The sequence below is a fragment of the Nelusetta ayraudi genome, unplaced genomic scaffold, assembly GCF_046127955.1.
Source record: "Nelusetta ayraudi isolate G7.1 ecotype Tasmania unplaced genomic scaffold, CSIRO-AGI_Nayr_v1 ptg000031l, whole genome shotgun sequence".
NCBI classification, from domain to species: domain Eukaryota; kingdom Metazoa; phylum Chordata; class Actinopteri; order Tetraodontiformes; family Monacanthidae; genus Nelusetta; species Nelusetta ayraudi.
In genome coordinates this window covers 824,787-840,000 of record NW_027466081.1, presented here as the reverse complement: position 1 = coordinate 840,000, position 15,214 = coordinate 824,787, and the positions used below count along the sequence as shown (strand labels likewise).

The 15,214-nt window shown below is 41.9% G+C and overlaps 1 protein-coding gene across 1 annotated transcript in view; it reads left to right on the top strand.

The window, feature by feature from the left end:
• Positions 1-2,142, top strand: part of mao (monoamine oxidase) — a 35,576-nt gene extending 33,434 nt beyond the window's left edge. The window contains exon 15 of the mRNA XM_076030755.1: positions 1-2,142. This exon is cut by the window's left edge and continues 275 nt beyond it. The gene's annotated coding sequence lies outside the window, so the exon portion shown is untranslated.
• The last annotated feature ends 13,072 nt before the right edge of the window (positions 2,143-15,214 follow it).

Genomic DNA, 15,214 nt, shown 5'->3' with positions numbered 1-15,214 from the left:
GCGCTCGCTGCTTTCCAGCCGACGCTGCAGAGTAGCAGAGCTATGAAAAGACAGGATGTCGGTGAGATGGAGCGCTCGGCGGAGAGAGAGAGAGAGAGAGAGAGAGAGAGAGAGAGAGAGAGAAATAAAACAAAAAAAGCGTACGCTAAATAACACATCAAAGGAAAACAGTCGATGGTAATTGTGTGGGATTTATTATCAAGCAAGGAAAAAAAAACAATCCAATTTGATTGCTGTTAATTTCGCATCCTCTGCCAATGATTGTTGAACCGACGGTGTCGTAAGACTTTGCCGTCTGTCGGGCGGAGCGTGCGTGGGTCCAGCCGTCCAATCTCTAATTACCTCCGATGACTTCAGGTGCTGATCTATTTCTCTTCACGCGGCTGCAGCCGCTCTGTGAATCACTGCAGAAGGAGGTTGGGCTTTTGCTATTGGCCGGCACAAAAAAAAAAACACTCGATTGGCTCGAGGGGGAAGGTTTGCGATTTTCTCGCCGTCAACAAATCCCGTCCACAGTCAGTCCCCTTGTATTATGGATATTTTACTTAAAGCATGAAACATTGCTAGCTGGTGAAAGTCAAGAGTTATGCCCCCCACCCTCCCCCAACCACCCCACTCCTGCACCCCCCAATGATGACAATGTTGCCCAGCAGTTGCATTTTCGGCTACATTAAAAAAGTTATGTGATGCATTGGTCGCACGCATCTTTGGCTGTTGCGCTCGATCCGACTGGAAAGGCAACAGTAAAGCGTTTAGAGTTGATTGTCTGCAGCAGCGGGCCGCGTCAACGCCGCCTCTCCTTCGATTCGTGGGGTCACGCGAGGCGTTTATTATTAGCGGTTCAATTGGAAACGTACACGAGAAGCCTTACCCTTCATTTCAGCACCACGCTGCTCCGTATTTCTGTAATGGAAACCATTTGAATGTATTTCCTCACAAATCATTTGTGGCACTGCATATGTGATATATGTTTGACGTACGTTCTTATAAGAATTTTTTTTTTTTTTTTTTTTTTTCAGTTTTTGAAGATGTTTCACACCCAATGATGTTGTTTGTGGGCATTCAGCATGTCATTGTTATTATTATTCATAAGTGGATATTACTTTGCCCCTATTGATTATTTTAATGCTACTGTATATGCAGTACACTGACAATAGTACTTGTTACATTCCTGATTTATGGCACCCTGGTAGACTTAATATAACATTCTAGCCCTCATATTGAACACACACCCATCCATTTTAACGGAAGTCCAGTGAATTCAGATGATGTAGGGTTTACACTAACATGTATTTTGCGATATATATAAAAAAGCAATTGGCTGACTGAAGGTTTGTTATTAGAGTTTGTGAACACTAGGAGAACCTCTAACCAAGCGTCACCGTTCAAAACCGACAGCTCACAGAAACAAGCCAACGGCAGTAGTTCCACTATGAGAGAAAGTCCATCAGTAGCTCGTCACTTCATGGTGTGAGCCACACGAAGAGCGTTGGATGGTTGCGATAAACTCATACTGTTCTTGTCCCAAAGACTGCATGTGTGTGTATGTGGGTGTGCGTGTGTTTGTGTAGTTCTCTGTCGTGCCTTACTGGAAGTCTTGGTGTTTTGTCTTGGCTCTCAAGTGCCTGTGTGAACCCAGACACTCTTTGCCCTTACCCCTCTCCCATCTGCACCGGAGGTCAGAGGTCACATGGGACAGCCAGTAGCTTTAGTTTTGCCGTCAGTGCCAACCCACAACGTGAACGCAACGCCCTTTTGTCACTCGCCATCCCTCCCCACCGCGTTACCTTAGCTGTAAACTCAAAAGTCCAAAGTTGACTCAGCTGAAGCTCGGTACACAAACACAGAGTCAGCGCAAACTGGTTTGATTTGCGGCCCCCTTGGGCTCTGTTGAATAATAGCACAGCCGGCCAAGCTCCTTCCGCCCTGCCAAAACTACAGAAATATCATCAAGTAGGCTTTTGGTTTGATAATCCTTCAATATTTTCTGGACTGGACTTTGACTGTTCCTCCCTGCCCTTCTGTGCACTTGAGCCTGTCCTATTATCCATGTGAAGTAATTATTTGATGTGTTTGATTCTGCAGACAAAGATGGTAATAACCGAAAGAAACAATGTGAAATAAATCTTTTACTCACCCATATTTCTTGTGCGTGTCCCTTTAGTTTTCTTCAGAGTGAAAATGCTTTTATGGTGTCTTCTTACTGCAGCAGTTACAATACAGAAGTATGACACGTGATGGGTTTTGCTTTTGGTCACAAAAGCAAAACCCATCACAAAGTTTGTTTGTTTGTTTGTTTAAGTGATTGTGAAAAAGAGTTTCTCACTGAAACTGAAATGCTAAATATTTGAGGCAAAAAGGTACATTTCAAATAAAGTGGAAATGCATTTCTTAAACTTGGCCCACTGTTGCGGTTGGTGGCTGTATTTAAAATACATACATTAATATTATTATTATCATCGTTGTTTGCTTCTCTGGATTAAAACAGACAAAAGAGATGATTATTTATTTAATGAAGTTGTGCTCTGATGTTGCAGTGATGGTGTAAAATAAAATAAAACAGAGATGATGCGCATGACACTATTACGTATTACATTTGTAAAAAAAAAAAAAAAAAATGGTGGTGTGCACAGTGACAACTGAGTCACCAGGGTTAGTCATGAGTCACACTTTATTTATCTAAATCATGCGTAAAGTTACATGAGGCATAACTTTGTGTCGCGGCGCAAACAGCTCTGTAGGACTCTGCCGTTCGGAGTCTACAATTGGTCATCCGTGGAAGTTTAACAGTGATGTCAAACAGACGCTCATTTCCAGCGTTGAACAACTGAAGATGAGTAAGGATAGAATTGGCGATAGACGCTGTGCGATCATTTTCACCAGCACGACTGAATCCTCAAACTGACAAACCTCTTGGTGGCGTCTGAGATAGACGAGCCTGCAAGAAATACCCCCAGAAGGGGATCGTGTGAAGGGATCTCCAAAGATGTCAAGAAAATTCATTGCAGGAAATTTAGTCCTCCGTTTATAGCTTCTTGCCACGTCAGTTGCGTAACTGCGAATCTGTTCGATTGTTTTTGGATGTCAAGTATTTATTAAATAACGCACCGCTGCTTTTCATTTTTCGCAATGCTTCCCAGAAAGGTCCGTTTTACTGTGTGTCGCGACTGTGTTCACAGAGGCAAATGATGATTTATATCAATATTAATAAAGGATTATGAGCGGTGGACATAATGTGTAATGTGCTGCGAGGAGAAACTAAATCAATCTGAATCTGAAACCCAAGACACATTCCTCCATAAAACACTGCTGTCGTCAGCTCACCTTGGAACACTCTGAATGATGAGCCAATAATGCATTATGTCCACCACGCAAAATCCTCAATGAACCTCCTTATGACTTGTTTCATGTAATTTTCAACATGTTTTATTGAGCGCTATGAAAGCACTGCAGTGTCTTAAGAACACACCTACTGCATGAAGCAGATAGAAGCAAATAGAACATAACTTTATTTCTTCCCTTTGCCGACGGGAGACTTTCAGTTACATGCATACAACCGCTATAGGTCAGATGAAAGTGTTAAAACCCTAAACACAGACCTAATATTGAAGGTTAAGTGTGAATATTTGGAGATTTTTAAAAAAGAAACAGCAACATCAAGTGCCTCCATTTTAGATTCCAGCGTCTTTTCCTCTCCCTCCCCCTCCTGAGCTTAACCCGTGAGCTACGGTGGCCTGTGCAACCAAACCTGGAGACCTCTTCCACCTTCTTCTTTGTTGGTTCATATGAAAACGTGAGTAGTCACCCCAAAACAAGTTATGAAACACAAAACACAGCGACGAAACACGTTGTCAGGCGGGCCGGACTGTCCATTCCCAGCGTCCTTAAAAATTACAGCGCCGGTAATGTGGTGATTATCATACTGCGATTATACAATGTATTTATGGACAGTATATTAAGTTTTTACTAATACAAAAAAACATAAATAAAGCCAAATTATACACACTGGACCTTTAAGACATGGGGGTCTCGTGTCTGTACACCTAATTTAACTGCTATGAAGCTTTGCAGTCTTGGTAATCCAAGGCAGGAGTTAGACAGCAGCGGGGGCTGCTGGTTGACATATGGCACTCATGTTGGCCCTCATCACTTCCATCTGAGCTGTGATAGCCAGAGGCTTAAACGATCCCTGATTGACACACCGAGCTCAGGCAGCGTGACTGCGAGGGCTGCAGTGCCCTACATCAGCAGTGCTGCCCCACACACTGTCTTTCAATATCAACCATAGTCGTGCACATACGGACACTTGGAAAAATCCATCTTGCAAACAGAATACAGCCCTTCTCATGTAGCTTGCTCGGATATGAAAGTCCCTGTAGTCACCGTATGTGAAATAGAGATATAAAATCCATCCATCCATTTTCTATGACCAGTTGTCCTGCACTCAGGGTGATGGGGACGATCCCACCTGACTTGGGGGTCTAACTTCCGAGGAGTAAGCCTGTACTCACATTCACTCCTACGACCATTTCAGAGTTCCCTGTTTGCCTCACAAGCATGTTCGTCAACTGTGGGGGAAAGCCAGGGTACCTGGGGAACTTGTAGAGAGGCTTCAGGCCCAAGGAAGGACGACTGTGAATGAACTAAAAGTTCATATACACGTCACAAAACCCTTAAAAAAAAAAAAATGGAAATCCCACCCATGTTGAGAGTCATGGAAATTACATCCGTCCGTTTTCCATTCCCATTTCATCCTGCACTCAGGGTTGCGGGGGGGTACACCCTGGACAAGTTCATCTCAGGGCCACAAAGAAAGACAAGTACACATTTGGACCCACACATACAATTTAGAGTTTCCAATTCACCTCACAAGGATATTTTTGGACTGTGGGAGGAAGCCAGGGAACATGGATAGAACCCAAGCAGACACAGGGCGAACCTGCAAACTCCACACAGAACTTATTGCTGTGGGGGGCCAGCGCTAACCACTGCACCACCATATCGCCCGTCCCAGTAACTGCAGTGGATATTGAATTGATGATCCCTTTGTTGAAGTCTATCACATCCATCCATCAGTTTCCTATCTCCAGGCCTCCTGCACTCAGCCAAACGTCCGTGTCTTCAGACTGTGGGAGGAAGCCAGGACACCGGAAGAGGTCCCATTCAGACACTGGGGGAACACGTAAGAAACATGTAGCGACACTGTGGCATTGCAGAGCTGAATGCTCATGTAATTAGATCACAGCATTAAATCAAAGAACACCGTGGAGACCAATGCAGCTTCACTCCGATGTCATGAAGTTCTTTTTTTTATCTCGAAAGACAATGAAAAGCATCTTCTTCTCTGCTATCATTATTGATGCATTGCTTGGGATGAAGAATTAAAAGCCAATTCCCTGAGCTCTGCAGACTATAAAGCACTGAGATTCAGTTGCGCTCCCATGGTCATTCATGTTGTCAACGGTCTTTATTCTCACCGTGATTTATTCACAATTCACAATTTGCAATACACGTCCCTTTTTTCTTCGAACAACATGTATCATTGAATGTGAAAGATGGTTATGGACAGATTTGTTCAGGTGGTTGTCTTGGTTTGATATGCAATAGCTTGCAGTGTAAATGAATAAGAGCTTCAATGTGAGGCGATTTGAGTAACTTGAAAAACGCTATATAAATCCAAGCCACTATCGTCACATCTCTGTGCATTTGTATGCACAGCGAGAAAGAAAGAGCATTTGAGGAAACCAAAAGAAATATCCAAACTCTGAAAGATGACTTAGGGAACTAAATTGTAGCACTCAAATTTAAATTGTTATATCTTTCTGGGATTCTGGCTTTTTATAACAGCATTGTGATTTGCATTAAAGAAAATAAATACCTCTGTAATATGAAGAAATCTTCATTAAAATAATGCAGTAGCACTAAACCATGATATTTTTGAAAATTCTGTGCAACACTATGTGTTTTTTTTTTTATGTACATTGACTCCATACAACTTCACTGCTACAGGCAGTATATTGCAGGTAATATAGTCATCATTCGCTCTCATCCCAATTCACTTCACGGTTATTTACCAATGGCAGCCGCTCTGTGACTCAGTGGGCCAGGTTGGAGTGATCTAAGTTGGCTGTGAGCCTGAGATATTCAGAGCCTCCCACATCTCGCAGCGTGAGAGGCTTTCAAACTTATTGTTCTGGGCTGGTGGGACGGCAACAGGATTTACTGTGGGATCCTCAACAGATTACAGCCTCTCCTTTAAGCATGTCAGAAGTAGGAAAGACAGGGGGAGCTCTCTGTTTGTCCATCTTCATTGTGTTTGCATAGTGTTCACAATGTACTCACACAAACGGACTGGAAAAACATGATATTCTGACAGACTGGTTCAATTGTACCCGCATGTGTTTCAAACTGCTGCAGGTCAACCGTTCTGCTAACATTGTTTGTTCTTTTTTTTAAGACATGACTGTACACAAAGTTTCAAAGCAGATCTCGACATATAACTCCTGATGAGTCACACTGTGACCTTGTGACCTCTTCTTCAACCTGGATCAGAGCATGTGGTATATCCGGGATCATCTGTGGCGGAATGCATTGACACAGGATGGCTCAGTAAGTAATCTACCATTGATCATTGCCATTCTTGAAATGTGAACAAACATTTCCCAGTACCTGGAACCCACTGTGAGGACAAGTGAACCAAGCACGAGGCCTTGCCGACACTGTCGCACTTTCTTTGGAATTACTAAAGAGAATTCAAGGGCAATGATTGGCGTTAACCTGCTCATCTGTGAAGAGAACAGGAAGTCATTGGCAAATTTTTCTCAGGCCATTTCTCCCCATTGTCACTTTAACGTAAACCAATAGTTTGCAATTTTTGCACATTTTCTAGAGGGAGGGATTGATATGAGTGACGTCTACCGTACTCAACTCTCTGTGACAAATGACAGAACAGCAGCAGCGACAAAAGTGGGTGGCAGCCACTGGAATTCATTTCAAAAGAAAAAATTTGAAATTCATTTGAAATGTTAATTTACAATTTTAAATTACAACTTTAAAGTTGCCCAACAACTTTAATATGCTACCATATACTATGTAGCAATAGTGTGTTTATAAAATGTCTAAAAGCATTTGTACACTGCCCTCAGAGGAATTCAGTTTGGAGTTAAAGTAAAATCCCAGAGGTAGAGCTGGACCATTAGCCTTGTAATTGCTTCTCAGTGACAGTGACAGAGCACCTCGGAGGGTTTCGTCTCATACCGAGCCATTAGAGCTGAGTAATGATCAATATAACTCACTCTGTCAAGACAAAGAAAAGGGGTAAAGAAAAACATACACAGGTATCACCGCTCCGAGTGGAGAGGAGAAGGCGTGATGGTGCAGAAACATCAAGATAGACCAGGAAAGAACTTCAAAAAAAGAAAAAAAAGAAGAATGTTTTTTTTTTTTAATTGTATGGCTCAAGAGGTTAAACGTCAGTTCTGATCATTGTCCTTGCAATAGAGACTTTCAATGTCATATTTAGTTCAGGCTTTAGTATGTAATTCCTTTGAAAAGAAGCAAAACTCGATAAAGGTGCCAAACCAGAGATATTGTTTGTCGTTTATTTCAGGCAAACACACTGGAGATCCTTTTGTTTACAAACATGTTCTGTGGCGTGAAATAGAAAGACATTTCGTTCTCCGCTCTACATGGAAACCTTCAGAGCAGTGTTTTTTTCCTCCTCCTGAACACCACTCATTCTTTTCCCGCTCATTGTGCACGCGTTCTTTTTGTTTTATTTTCTTTGTGTAGTGAAGCCCTTTGTTGCAACCAGAGAACACCCTTTGTTTGACACACGGGCTTCAGGCAGCCTCAGGCTGCAAGGCGTAGGACTGCTGAAATGAGAGGAGACATTGAGAGAACCACTGAGATTGAAAATAAGCCATCTCTCATATTTTTGCTGTCTGAATTTTCAACTTCGTTGCTCAACAGGACAGAGTTGCGTAGCCATTCACATCTTTCCACGAGAGCAAGCCAAAAAATTCTCAGTTCAATTATTAGAAGTTGTCATCATCATTGTGTCTGACAAGCGTTTGTAAAAATTAAAAATCGAAACGTGCAAAATTAAAGTGATGAAACGGTTTACCGACAAAAACATAGACATAACTAAAAGAGCAAGGAAAATGCAAACAACATTGCAGACGGTTCCTGAGAAAAGGATCTTCTTAAGAAGAGGCTTAAATGAATTCACTGGCTCAATGGCTTCATTTCCTCAGGCACAATGTTCCAAAGCCTAAAGGCTCCGACTCTAAATACTCTCATTTCATTTGCATTAAAGACATGGGAGGCCATTGCCGGGAATTCAGACTTTGTGTGGGCATTAATTTTGGCAGGGTAGTCATGGGCCAATGGTGAGCTGTAATGGTGAGTACGTTTACTCTACTCTCTTGTATATTCCAAGTTGTGTCGTAGTAGTTGTAAAAATGAATGTCATTTAAAAATACACTGGTGGTTCGCACACCTCGGCTAGTATCTCATCTCTGGTTCACAACACATCGCGATTTCAGGGGCTCCCATGGCAGCCATTTCCACATTTAATAGTCCACTCCCTTGTGATTGGCCAGCCGTTCACCGATAGCGCTAGTTACTGGTACTAGCTACATTGACAGATTTGAATAAAGCCTGTAGGGGTAGAGGTGTCACCAAGAACTCCACTTCGACATGTGACATAGGAAGTTGGGCAGGATCTGAATGGCTCGTTTCAGCACAGTGACACGGAAAAAGCCAGCCCACCTAGAAGTGTGCAAGTTGTCATTTTCCGTTCTTGTTTTACGGTCACACAGAAAGACATGCTTAAGAGATGGGGGAAAAAAAAGACAATCACTCAATTATTCATAATAGGACAAAGAACACAAAACAATTCACACATTTATTTCTACACAATTATCATCTCAAAGATCCTCTGTTTTTCATTCAATACTTAGATGCCTTTCACTGATAGAGACAAATCAGTGAAAGGCTTAGGATGAAGGTGTGTAGGTTGACTCTGGTGGGGACAAAGATAATGGGGGAAATAATAGAATAGAAAGAATAGAATAAAGTCAGGACAGCAAGCAAAGTGATGGAAGCTGAAAAACTAGTGTGGTTTTCAGGACGGGATTGTGTTGGTGCTTGCAGTTGACTGGACACTGCAGTTAATGGTGTATCATCTGGAAGGAAAGTGAGAGACTTGGTGATGGAATAAGGAAGTGAAAGAAGAAGTGGGAGGTTAGAGATGCAGCTAAAGCTAAAGATAGAGTTGGTAATAGCCAAACAAAGGGCTAATAATGGCACGTCTGCTAGGTTAGACAGTCAGAAGTTACAGATACGGAAACAGATACATTACAGATATATCACTTTTTCTACATTTTTGTATGTTACAGCCCCCTCAAAATTCCACAGACAACACTACGTATATTTTTTTTAGACTTTTGCAAATTTATTAAAAACAAACAAACAAATAAGCCGTGCATCAGTATTCACAGCCTTTACCATGTAGCTAGAAATCCAGCTTGTTGCATCCCGTTTCCACTGATCATCCTTGAAAATGTTTCCGCAGCATAATTTGTTGGTTGATTGGAAATATTTTGGAGAGACACACACTTCTGGGAAGGGTACAGAATAAAAATTCCGGGATGTTGTGTGTGTAATTTTGTGGAAAAGATGAACTCAGTTGGAGAGAAGTTGCAGGGGAGTATGTTCCAATGGTGCCTGACATGTATGAGAGCCGTGGTGGTGTGTTGTAGGTGAAGTTGGAGGAGGATCGGCTCTGAGCCCCTTCTGGTTTGCTGTGGTGATGGACAGGCCAACAAATGTTTGAAGATGACACTGTCATCTGTATATAAAGAAGAATGGAGGCTCTGGACAGGGGAAAAACTGAAGGTTCGCCACCACAAGACAAAATACATGTGTATGAATGAGAGGGACCCGAGTCAAACAGTGGAATATAGATCATTTATTTCCATTTGCTGTGGTAAAAGGAAAAGGACACCTCGATATAAACATACTGTCACCCAAACTTCACTTCTTAATGGGTTCTGGAAATTGACGCGAGCGCATTGTAGTATTAACAAACAGCAAGGCTTCTTGTTTTGCTGCAGAACACTAATTTGCAGCAGTTACACGGCCGCAGTTGCGTTTCATCTCACTGTGGAGAGGAGAATAATCAAGTCAAATCAAGCAAAGCAGCAGGTTTTAATTCTGGCCCTGGCCTCGCCTCACTCCTGCTACCCCTGCAGGTCACTCTGTTGCCGCTTTAAATGATAAATAGCTGGTGGAAAAAGGAAAAACACCCTTGACTGCAGTGGGAGAGGAAAGAGGGAAGCTTTCTGGGTCTTAATCCCTCGAGTGAAATGACTGCAGCGTGAGTCAGGCCCTGGAACCTAAAATACTCTTTTTCTTTAATACAAACTCTGGATTTCTGTTCCCGTGCACTCAAGGCTGTACTAGTCTAGCTCCTCCCTGTGTCGGAAAACAATCTCAGGCAGCCGAGAAATTCTGTATCAAGTATAGCACTTCGGGAAATTATCTGCCACTGTCATATTCCCAATTGGTTAAATGTGGTCCATTTATATGCATAATGCCTTGAAGGATTGGAAAAAGCTAATTGCAATTTGCTCTCACTTAGCCCTCGACAAATGACAACCTGCCTTGGTAGCACTATGAAAAAGGAAAGCTAACTATAGAGTGAGTTATTTGATTATTCCACATCACCAAAGCCCAGCATGAGAGCTCAATTCTGCAGGGGATCTCAGTTTCTTTTCACGCTGGCATCCTTACAAATTCACCATATCACAAAGATGTAACAAATTGTATGAGTGTCTTTTAAGGTATCTTTTAAACCCACTGAATTTTAGCATGAAGTAGCAGCAACAGAAATGTCACCAGCTGATGTGAATAGTTTAGAAGTTTTGTGACTGGCATACAGCTAAAAAAAAAAAAAGAAAAAAAAAAGACAACAGACACTCATTCAGGCATTTTTGTAAGAAAAAAAAACGATTTAAAAAAGAAATTGGTATGTGTTAGCGATGGCAAATCTATCAGCGAGCCTCTGTGGACCTACGCTATGTCTCGCTCTGTGTCCAAGCAAATGATTGTGTCGCGTGGTAATCATTAAATAAAAAGTTTTACATTGCAATCAAAAACATAACGAATTTGCCATTGAAAGTTGTAGATATCCAGCGCCCACATTGCTATCCCGTTCTCAGCCATATTTCTGTCTTGCTACACTTACACAGACCCCTTACAACAAACAGCAAAAAATACAAGAAGGTACAGGCTGTTCAGGAGTCCCGTTACATACTCATACAGAGAACTACAGAGAAAAAACGGTATAATCTCCTTCAGCTGTTTTGCATTTTCGACACATTATTTGATGAAGCATGATCTCAAACAAATTAAAGACGGATGAGTGGTTATTCTCAAATGCCATTTGACACATCATGTTGTCACAATTGGGTCGGTTAAATACAGTCCGGTAACGTCGGCAAAAACAGTAATTTATGTTTGCCAGTATAAGGTTTGATGAGCCATTTTCTCCCCCCCCCAGGATAAAGTACCAAGGAAATAGAAGGAGAAATATAGACAAACTGACACTTCTCCTTGTGACATTCTGCATTACAAATACCGTAACAGCAAAACACTGCCTAAGGAAAATGCTAAGTCAACACAGCTCCGTATGGGCTGTAGACCTGTAACATCCTCGTCAGAGAAGAATATATTTGCACTTGCATAAACACCAGTTTATTTTCTCTATTGGCACACTGAACTGGGTGAACTGGACCGGTTGTTTTAGGTCCTGGTGTGTCTTCCTCCTCAACTCTTGCTCTTTGGATATAATGCCTAAGGGAACTTAGTTTAGCCTATTGTTGTAGAAGTAACACCCTGCCAGCTAAGCTAAGGTCGAAAGAATAGAGTTTCTCACCAAGTCTTGGTCCTTGGTAATCTTTTTTTTTTTTTTCATTCTTATTTCTCAGATTAATTCATCATTTCTAGGGTCTCATGCACCCACAGAAAGAGAGAGAGAGAGAGATTAGCATGGAGCCAGAACATTAGCCTTGATGATGTAATTTGCTAGCAATCAGTTTGTTCTCCACTCTAAAAGTCAGGACATAACACTTTATAGTCACATTTTTGCATGTAGGTGAACTACATACACTGCTTAACAAATGCACAGCCGTAGTTTAAACTATATTTCCCAACCTGAATTTGCATAGCCATGCAAAAAAAATAAAATAAGACAGAAGTATTGTCGAGAAAATGAAGGTAGGAAACCGCTTTTCACTCCGCTGCCGACTTCTCATGTACTTAACTGAGTTTGTGACATTTTTCTCGAATCACCTTCTAGATAAGAAATATATAATACAGATATAAACTGCTTTTATAAGAAGAAAAAAAAAATATTACTACCATATCATTTTGGGTAGTTTGTTTCAAAGCTTCTCTGAGTACTTTAAATTGAAGTGAATTGATTATCTCACTTGGTACTGTACATTTTATTTGTTTGCTATAGAGTCCCAGACAGCTGTTATGAAATAATCTAATTGTCGAGTTAACTCACACAAAACTAGATTTCAGATGGTTATAAGTATATGGCAGGAGCCCTCTAGGTGACATTGAATCCTAATTAGAGGGCACGCAAGTAAGCAAGTAGGTCAACATTTGAAAATCATACCTCGCTCGAAGTGATGACAATTGTGTTTTACGCAACTTTATATATGAGAGTAATCTGTTTGGACATTTGACATGTCCACTAGAAACTTACTGGCTTCCTTTCCAGTGAGCCTGATTCTTTGGCAATGCGATCAGGGTTGGACTTACATCCAAATAGCTTTAATGAGGCTGTCAGGAAAATATGGCTCGAAAGACGTCTATTGAGAGGACGACTCTGCTCGGTTGTCGCTGCACCCGGCCAAGGACTTCACTCACGGAAAGATGTCCGCGAGTGTTGTCAGTTTGGCTGAGATTTGCCCCTAGTGAAGATAGCAAAAAGGACAGAGCTCATTAGCTCAGGAGACACCGAAAGAGACAATTAACGTGGTCGTTGCCGCGGTGGAAGTAATGGGACAGGACCAAACTAATCACAGAACATAACACTGCAGTGCTAAGTTAAGTCGGTGCGATTTGGAATTAGGAGAAGAAAGCTGAGGATTTATTCATTCATTTGTTTATTTGTTGAACTGGCAACATCGAATGTGATCGTGGTGGCTTGTCCGAGGAAAAAGGCCCTCGAGCTAGCATTCTTTCTTCATGCCTTTCCGTGCTCGGAGGGTCTGTTTGTATTGGTTATAACTTCAGTGTGTCCACCCAAAGGGCTTGTTAGACTCACTGAGCTTCAAAAGTGCTGCACTCTCCACATTTTGGCAGTGCTCTTGGTGTGCGTGTGTGTGTGTGTGTGCGCGTCGCGCGCATGTGTGTGCGTTACAGCTATGAGTATAAAAGGATGATCAGTTGCTGCTTGCACACACAGCACTGAATTTCAAACTAATATTACCACATTGTTCCACAATGGTGCATGAATATTATTGGTTAATGTAATTAAAAAGAAATCATTCAAAACTTCACATTTACTCACAGTAAAAAAAAAATTAAAAAAAAATTTGTATGTGTGTGAGAGAGACAGAGGGAGGGAGAGAGAACGAGAGAGGGGGAGCCCAGTATGCATGACTGTGTGTGCATGCATGTGTGTGGTTTTTAATGGCCTAATTCCCTTCAGAGCAGGGCAGAGATGCAGTTGCCCATCAGGCACAGAGGGAGATAAAGCTCTCAGAGCTTCACGAGACAATTTTACTGAGGCACAGAAAAAAATATATATATGTATATATAAATATATATAAAATCAAACCCAGACCCACTCAGCCCCCAATGAAGCTCCAAATTCCAAATCTCCCACAGAGGGCCGAATCTTCAGCTCCTGTTTTCGCTGGTGACTTTAATCCTGCAGTTGTGTTTGCGTTTACAGTTCAAAACTTTCCCAGTGCGTGTGTGTGTGTGTCTAAGAGAGCGGAAAAATGACGACTGCTCAGATGTGTTGTGTGTTGACGGATTGATGGTTCTACCTTCAGGGTGGAATTCACTTGGATAATCTTTTGCAAGGATTTCGGTTTGGGACAGTATTTAAAATCTGACCCTCCTAAACTTGATTTGCCCTGACAGTGTAGAAAGTACTTGGTTGGTTCACATTGTCCTAACATTGTGTGAAGCCATTCATAATAAATCTAGTAAGCAGGAGTCTAACTGGACTTTGCTATTGAGGGTTGGACTTTTACATGATACAAGGCATTGAACATTGTGAATTAAAGAGGATTAAGAGTGTTAGTGCAACATAAACCAGACCTCCTAAGAAAGTGCTAGTTTTCTTCTTCTCTTCTTTTTTTCTTCAATAAAATGGCCTTTAGTTATCTGTTTTGTCATCTGTAAACATCTGCCAGCCTGTCCACCACCACAGCAAACAAAGAAGGTGGGGTCAGAGCCAATCCTTGATGCACCCCCTCCTCTATCAAATTCCACCTACAATATACTTCACCACAAGATGTTAATGTCGAGGAATTCTGTTCCTTTTGACACAGCAAATGGAAAAGTCCTCTAAATTTATTTCACTGTTTGACTCGGGTCCCTCTCATTCATACACGTGTATGTTGTCTTGTGGTGGTAAAGCTTCATTTTAATCCCCTCTCCAAGGACTCAAAGCTACTTCATATACAGATGAGTGTCATCTGCAAACATCTGCCAGCCCTTCCACCACCACAACAAACCAGAAGGGGCTCAGAGCCGATCCTCCTCCAACTTCACCTACAACACACCACTACAGCTCTCATGCATGTCAGGCACCATTGGAACATACTCCCCTGCAACTTCTCTCCAACTGCCTCCCTGCTCTTCCTCCTCTTTAATGTCCACCTCACCCTTCCTGGTCCACAGTGGTCTCCCGTTTGTTTTCTTCATGTCCCTCATTCGTCAACTCATCATAAGTATTCTATCCATCTTCCCATCCCACTACTGCTACCTGTCAATGCATTTCCATCCCTATCTTGCCTTTCAAGTTGGGTGAATCCATGAGCTCGACGGGAAACAATTTATTGGATTCAAGTGATGGTTCTGGAACAGAGTTTTGCCACCGTCCTATCGTTGTTCTCCTCTTTCTTATTCCATCCTATTCTTCTTACAAGCTCTGGTCCATTGCTGGAGGGCAATATAA